The sequence below is a fragment of the Grammomys surdaster genome, unplaced genomic scaffold (genome assembly GCF_004785775.1).
Source record: "Grammomys surdaster isolate TR1022 unplaced genomic scaffold, NIH_TR_1.0 777, whole genome shotgun sequence".
NCBI lineage: Eukaryota > Metazoa > Chordata > Mammalia > Rodentia > Muridae > Grammomys > Grammomys surdaster.
In genome coordinates this window covers 5,117-13,603 of record NW_021605196.1, presented here as the reverse complement: position 1 = coordinate 13,603, position 8,487 = coordinate 5,117, and the positions used below count along the sequence as shown (strand labels likewise).

Below are 8,487 nucleotides of genomic sequence, written 5' to 3'. Positions count from 1 at the left end.
TTTGGAAATAAATATCCATTGTTACCTCATTTTTAAGGTTTGTCTCCTGTATGGATACTCTGCTGGGACTGAAAATTTGAGGAACAGGAATAGGATTACCTGCATTCATTACACCTATAAGATTGCTTTCCAGTATGGATTCTTTATGATCTTAGAGAGAATAACACCAGATAAAAGATTTCCCACATTATTTATATTTGTATGGTTGAACTCTAGAGTGGGTTCTGTAAGCTTGAACACGTGACAACCATGTAAATTATTTGTCATACTTATTACATTTCTAATGCCTGTCTCCTACATGTATTCTGTGATGAGATCTGAGGCTTGAAGAATGGGTGAAGCATTTCCCACATTCATTATATTTGTAAGATTTCTCAACAGTATGAATTCTGTAGTGAATATGAAGCAGTGAGACTGTGTAAATGATTTACCACACTTATTAGATTTGTAAGATTTTTCTCCTGTATCTATTCTGTGGTGAACTCTAAGACTTGAGGAACAACTCAAAGATTTCCTGCATTCACTACATTTGTAAGGTTTGTCTCCATTATGAATTCTGTAGTGAACTTTAAAATATGAGGACTGTGCAAATGATTTACCACACTTATTACATTTGTAAGGTTTGTCTCCAGCATGTATGCTGTGATGAAGTTTAAGATTAGAAGAACTGCTGAAGGATTTCCTACACTCATTACTTTTGTAAGGTTTGTCTCCAATATGAATTCTGTAGTAAATATGAAATTGTCTGGACTCTGTAAATGATTTGCCACACTTATTACATTTGTAAGGTTTGTCTCTTGTATGGATCATTTGGTGAGCTTGAATTTTTGGTGACTGGGTAAATACTTTGGCTTTCTGAATGCCTCATTTTTTATGGCCTGAAAAATGTGGAAATATATATGAATAGAAATTCAAAAATTTTTCACATTTTAGGAGCTTGAAAATATTTCCTTTGTTATTCTTTATATTATCTTTCTATAATTTAAAAAAACATTCCATGAAATATATCATAAATTTTCTAACATAAAAAAATCATCAGCAATTATTCAAAATAACAGATTACTTTAAGCAAAATTTTTCCAACTATCACCCTAGAGTAAATTTTTCCCCTTCATTTTGATTCTCAATTATTAATATGGAAACAAATCATTTTTCAAATCACTTAAAGAAAACAGTGACAGAAATACTACAATACTCATTTTAGGATTGAATCCTAGTCATAGATTTATTAATGATTTTGTCATCAAAAAGATTATTGGTAAGAATGAAACATAATAAAAATTTAAATGTATTAGGTAAAAATGACAGGAATATGAGAAGCAAATATTTAAATCTGTTCTCAAGTCTTAAAGAAAATTCACTGATACCGTAATTTTGATATAACCCTGAGAAATGTTAATCATGTTAAAAATCATAATGTGCATAAAATTAACTTTTCTACAATAATCACCTCTAAAAATATATTTCAAATTAAAGTATGATGTTCTGAAACTAAATTTGAAAATTCAAACATCATTTTTGAAGTACATTAATGAATCCTGATCTGCACATTATTCTGTGGTAGACAACTCTATCTGCATCCTTGGAGGCCTGCTGCCACCCAGCCCTACCATGTGAGATCCCTATTCCCTAAACCTCCACAAGACAGTTTCCCTGGAAAGTACAACAGAAGAGATCTGCCGAATCCATCCCATGCTGCATCTTACAGTACACATAACTACTTGTGTTCCCAGCATCTTGAAGGCATAATAAATCACTAACTTTGTCTGTATCCCTTAAGGGCAGCTCATTTCCTGAGCAAACAAAAGATTGCAGACATGAGCCACTATCAACTGGGCCATTGATTCTAAAATGCTGTTGCCACAAAAGGCAACACTACCCTACTAGAAATCCTATAGAACTGCAGCCGACAGGGTACACCAGGCCTTCCAATACTAGGGAGAACCATATGGCTAAACCACACTTGGGAAGAATATATTCACCAATACCCATGGCAGTATTTTGCAACTAGAAAACATAATATATATACTGCATATACTGTATATACTTGCAAACTCTTTGTAAACTAGCAAACCTTGTATATACTAGCAAATCTTAATTGTAAGAAAATGGCCATCAATTTCATACTGTGAAGATGATAGAGACCATTTAAAAATGAAAAAATCCCCTAAAGAACAAGAAAATACAATCCAATATGTAGATGTCCTTAAGGAGAAAATGAATAAATATTAAGAAATACAGGAAAATACACTGAGATGGATTAAAGGAATGAATAAAAATGTTTACAATCTGAAAAGAAAAATAGAAACAATGAACAGAACATAAACTTACAAACCTAGGGCAGAGAACAGGTGCTTTATACATATGCATCACCAATCAAATAAAAGATATTAAAGAGAAAATCTCAGATAAAGAAGATGTTATAGAAGAAGACAAAATGGATAAAGAAAATTCCAAGTCTAAAATATTTCTCACACCAGACTTGCAGGAGATTTGAAAAGTAAGTAAAGGCCAAACCTCAAAAACCTATAAATAGAAGAAAGAGAAGACTTCTAGCTTAAAGGCCAAGAAAATATTTCCTACATAATCTTGAAAGAAAATTTCTTTATCCTAAAGAAAGATATGATTTAAACATATATGAAGTTTACAGAACACCAAATAGATTGGATCCAAAATTAAATCCTCCTAGTATAATATCCAAAAGACTAAGTGTACAATACATAAGGAAAAATATAAAATGCTGCCAGAGAAAAATGCTAAATAACACCTAACGACAAACATACCAAAATTACACATGACTTCTCAACACATAATCTAAAAGCTGGAAGGGCCTAGACATATGATACTACAGATATAAGACCTGAGTCTATATCCCCCAAAACATTAAATTACCATCAATGAAGAAAACCAAAAATCCATAAGCAAAGCAAATACAATAAAAATTTCCATTAATACAGCCCTATAAATAACAGTGGGAGGATAACTCAAGCACTAGGAGGGTAAATACAACCCCCCCCAAAAAAACAAAAAATAAATAATTTACACTAGGAAAAGCAAAAGAAGAGGAACACACATAAACACACTCACAAGCACACATATACAAACCCCACACCAATATCAAAATAGCAAATATTAGCAATCAATCCTCATTAAAATCTGTAATTATAAATGAACAGAATTTCCCAATTTTTAAAAAATAACCGACTAAATGTAGAGATGTGTGACCAGTATCCATCATTTTGTTATTAAAAAAAAATACAAACCTCAGTAACAAAGACAAACACTAGGTGAAAGGAAAGTGCTTGACAAAAAGTTGTTCTAAGAATATATACACAAGAAACAAGCTGGAGTAGCCATTCCTATATCTAATTAAAGAGATATTGAACCAAAATAATCAGAAGAGATGAGCAACCATAGTTTATATGTATCAAAGTTATAATCTACCAGGTGTAGTCTCAATTCTTAACTTTTATGCCAAACATTAACTCACATTCATAAAAGAAAATTTTTTCTATATTCATAAAATGTTATTTCTGAAGTCATACTGATATAATTATTAGTACTTACTGCACTTGCAATTTTCATCCTTAATGAAATCATTAATACTACTCAAATGAAATATTCAAAGTACTGCCTTCTTTTTTAAAAAATATGTCTTAAAATTGTGATTTTCAGCATGTTCTCATTAATAGATCTGACTGTTGTGTCAAAATATTTCTCTAGGGGTAAAATATTTTGAATAAAACTTCTATGTGGGATAATTGCATGATGGTTGACTATAATCAACACATACAATGAATATCAAAATATTTGCCAAGGAAGATTTTTCATCTAAAATTCTCAATCTCATTACCCAACAATGGGACAACTTGGTACTTTTCCATATACCTGAAGTTATTTTCCTTGAAATGACAGTCATTGTTTCCATAAAACACACACACACACACACACACACACACACACACACACACGTCACAAACACTGAGAAAACCTTGGGGTTTCTCTGCTCAGAATATATACACTTCTTAATTGCTATCTTGACATTTGTCTAAAGCAATTAAATTAATTTTTTGAGACAAGATTCTGTTGGTATTATCAATAAGTTTATGTAGAATAAGAATGATGACATCATAGAATAAAATAAAATGAATACTAATCAAACAAGGCTGGATTAAAAGAAGACAGTAGTAATATATTTATTGATAACTCTGACAAAGAAGGGATTAATTTGTGTTTTAAAATTAATTATAATATATACCCTATAATAAGCTCAAAGTCTAACAAAACAATAATCTTCAAATAAAATTTATCTCACAAACGTCAATATTTTATGCTACTAAAATATACAGAACAGTATGCAACTGGTTTTGATTAGGATAGTAATTAATATTATCCTTGATTTAATCCTTACATTTTAAAATACTATTTCTTTTAATTTATTAGAACACAAATTCTATATCATTATTAAATGAGGTCAGATTAGTACTAGGTAACATTTTTTAATTTTTTCCAATTAAATAATTAATAGGAATAAAAGCTGATTTTGGGTAAAATCTTTGCAATTTCTAATGAAATATAGGGCTTTGCTGTGGGAATTCTCTGATAATTAGTAAGGTTTCAACATTATTTAAATTCTTACTAGTACATTTCTCATGGTAAACAACAGATTTCGGTATGAAGACTAGAAGTTTAATTACATATCATGTTAGTCTCTTGCATTGACTTTGTTTGTGGTCTAAGGATTCAGCTTGTGATAAGTAATATGCCATATTATTTACATTTGTAAAGTTTACCTCTAGTATGCATGCTAAATTTGGTTAAAATTTGAAAATATGATTTCTTAGTGTAAGATTTTTCCAAATTCTTTACATTGGTAATGATTTTATACAGTACAGATTCTGTGGTCACCATGAAGATTTGAGGACAGGGTAAAGGATTTGCAACACTCACTATATTTGAAATGCTTGTCTCCAGGAAGGATTCTAGTGATGAGGCTCAAGAGTTGAGGACTTTGGAAATAAATATCCACTGTTACCACATTTTTCAGGTTTGTCTCCTGTATGGATTCTCTGCTGAGGCTGAAATTTGAGGAGCAGGAATAGGATGACCTGCATTCATTACACCTATAAGATTGCTTTCTAGTATGGATTCTTTGGTGAGCTTAGAGTGATTAACACCAGATAAAAGATTTGCCACATTATGTACATTTGTACAGTTGAACTCTAGAGTAGATTCTGAAGTAAGCTTGAAGATATGAGAACTATGTAAATTATTTATCATACTTATTATATTTCTAAGGTCTGTATCCTACGTGTATTCTGTGATGAACTCTGAGACTTGAAGAATGGGTGAAGAATTTCCCACATTCATTACATTTGTAAGGTTTCTCACCAGTATGAATTCTGTAGTGAACATGAAGTTGTGAGGACTGTGTAAATGATTTACCACACTTATTACATTTGTAAGGCTTGTCTCCAGTATGAATTCTGTAGTGAATTTTAAGATCTGAGGACTGATTAAAGGATTTCCCACATTCATTACATTTGTAAGGTTTCTCACCAGAATGAACTGTGTAGTGAATATGAAGTTGCCTGGACTCTGTAAATGATTTATCACACTGATTACATTTGTATGGTTTGTCTACTGTATGGATTCCATGGTGATCTCTAAGATTTGACAAATATCGGAAAGATTTCCCACACTTGCTACATTTGTAAGGTTTTTCTCCAGTATAGATTCTGTAGTGAATTTTAAGATCTGAGGACTGTTTAAAGGATTTCCCATATTCATTATATTTGTAAGGTTTCTCACCAGTATGAATTCTGTAGTGAACTTGAAAATGTGAGACTGTGTAAGTGATTTACCACACTTATTACATTTGTATGATTTCTCACCAGTATGAATTCTGTAGTGAATTTGAAAATGTGAGTACTGTGTAAATGATTTACCACAGTTATCACATTTGTAAGGTTTGTCTCCTGTATGTATTCTGTGGTGAACTCTAAGGTTTGAGGAATGAGTGAAGGATCTCCCACATTCATTACAGTTGTAAGGTTTTCTCCCAGTATGGGTTCTGTGAGGAACTTTAAGCCTTGAGGAACAGGTGATAGAGTTTCCACCTTCATTACATTTGTAAGTTCTGTCTCCTTTATGGATGCTTTGGTGAGCTTGAATATTTGGTGACTGGATAAATACTTCAGCTTTCTGAGTGCCTTCTCTTTTATGGCCTGAAAATTGTGGAAATATATATTTATAGAAATTCAAGAAGTTTTCACATGTTATGTCCTTGAAAATAATTCCTTTAATATTCCTTATACTATCCCTTTCAAAAAATGAAATATATGAAAGAGAAAATCTCAGATGTAGAAGATATGACAGAACAAGGAAAATTGGATAAAGAAAATTCCAAGTCTAAAATATATCTAACATCACATTAGCAGGAAATTTGGAAAAGTATGAAAAGTTTAAACCTCAAAAATATGAAAATAAGAAATACAAGATTCCCAGCTTTAAGGTCCAGAAAATATTTGCTATATAATCATTAAAGAAAATTTCTCTATCCTATAGAAAGAAATGGTTTAAACATATAAGAATTTTCCAGAACACCAAATAGATTAGATCCAAAATTAAATCCTCCTAGTATAATATCCAAAAGAGTAAATGCACAGTACAAAAAGAAGAATACATAATGCTGTCAGAAAATAATGATTAAAAAACATCTAAAGACAAACTTACCAAAATTACACCTGATTTCTCAACAGATAATCTAAAAGCTGGAATGGCCTAGACATATGATACTACATATATAAGACCAGAAGCTATATCCCCAAAACATTAAATTACCATCAATGAAGACAACCAAAAATCCATAAGCAAAGCAAGTACAATGAAAAAACTTCCATTAATATAGCCCTATAAATAATAGTGGGAGGATACCTCAAGCACCAGAAGGGTAAATACACCACTCAAAAACCAAGAAATAAATAATTCACATCAGGAAAAGCATAAGAAGAGAAACATACACACTGACACACACATATACACACAAACACATATACATACTCGACACCAATATCAAAATAACAGGTATTAATAATCATTCCCCATCAATATCTGTCAATATAAATGCATGGAATTTCCCAATTAAAAAAAAGACTAAATGTATGGGTGTATGACTAGGATCCATCATTTTTGTTTAAAACAACAACAACAACAAAACACGCTAACCAACAAAAACAAACACTATATCAAAGGGAAGTACTTGATAAAAAGTTGTACTAAGCAAATAAACACAAGAAACAAGCTGGAGTAGCCATTCCTATATCTAATTAAAGGAATATTCAACCAAAGTAATCAGAACAGATGGAGAACCACCTTTATATTTATAAAAGGAATTTCTACCAGGTGAAGTCTCAATTCTGAGCTTTTATGCCACAAATGAACCCACATTCATAAAAGAAACTTTATAAAAGCTCAAAACATACAATGAATGTCACACAATAATAGTGGGAATTTCAACACCCTTCTCTTATCAATAGACAAATTATAAAAACAGAAAATTAACAGACATTATGAATCAGATGAAACTAACAGATATATATACCCAACAGATATATTTAACCCAAACATAAAATGAAATATATTGTTCTTAGCAGATCACAGAACCTTCTTCCTAAGTGACCATACACTTTGTCACATATTAAGCTGCATTAAATACAAGAAGACTAAAACAAGCCTTTCTATATTTTTATAGCACCATGAATTAAAGCTGGATTTCACAAACAGAAAAACAGAATGCCTGCAAAATCATTGAATAATTCTTAAATCAATGACCATGATGTAAAAGAAGAAATAAACAAAATTAAGAGTTTAAAGAGTTTTTAAGTTCCCTCTAAATTAAGGCAAATTATGCTCACATTTATGAGACACAGTGAAAAAAATAATAAGAAGAAAGATCATAACATTGCTTTCATAAAGAAAATAGATACATTATATACTAGAAAATTAAAACCATACTTAAAAGCACTAGAACAAAAAGCAACAAAGACACCAAAGAGGACTAAATGGCAGGAAAGAAAACTCATAGCTTAAAGCAAAAGATAAGAAACAAAGATCTCAAGCTGTACTACAGAGAAATAGTGATAAACACTGCATAGCACTGGTAAAGAGACAGGCAGGAAGATCAGTGGAATAGAATTGAAAACCCAGAAATGAACTCACACACCTATGGTCATTTGATCTTTGACAAAGGAGCTATAAACATCAAGTGGAAAAAGGACAGCATTTTCAACAAATGGTGCTGGTTCAACTGGAGGACAACATGTAGAAGAATGCAAATCTATCAATTCTTATCTCCCTGGACAATACTGAAATCCAAGTAGATAATGTACATAAAACCAGATACATTGAAAGTAATAGAAGAGAAGGTGGGGAAGACCCTTGAATAACTAGGCATAGGGGAAAAGTTCCTGAACAGAACACCAATGG

At 31.4% G+C, this 8,487-nt stretch overlaps 1 pseudogene; it reads right to left on the bottom strand.

The window, feature by feature from the left end:
• Positions 1–280: 280 nt before the first annotated feature.
• LOC114633886 lies at positions 281–6,227 on the bottom strand (annotated as a pseudogene).
• Positions 6,228–8,487: the final 2,260 nt, after the last annotated feature.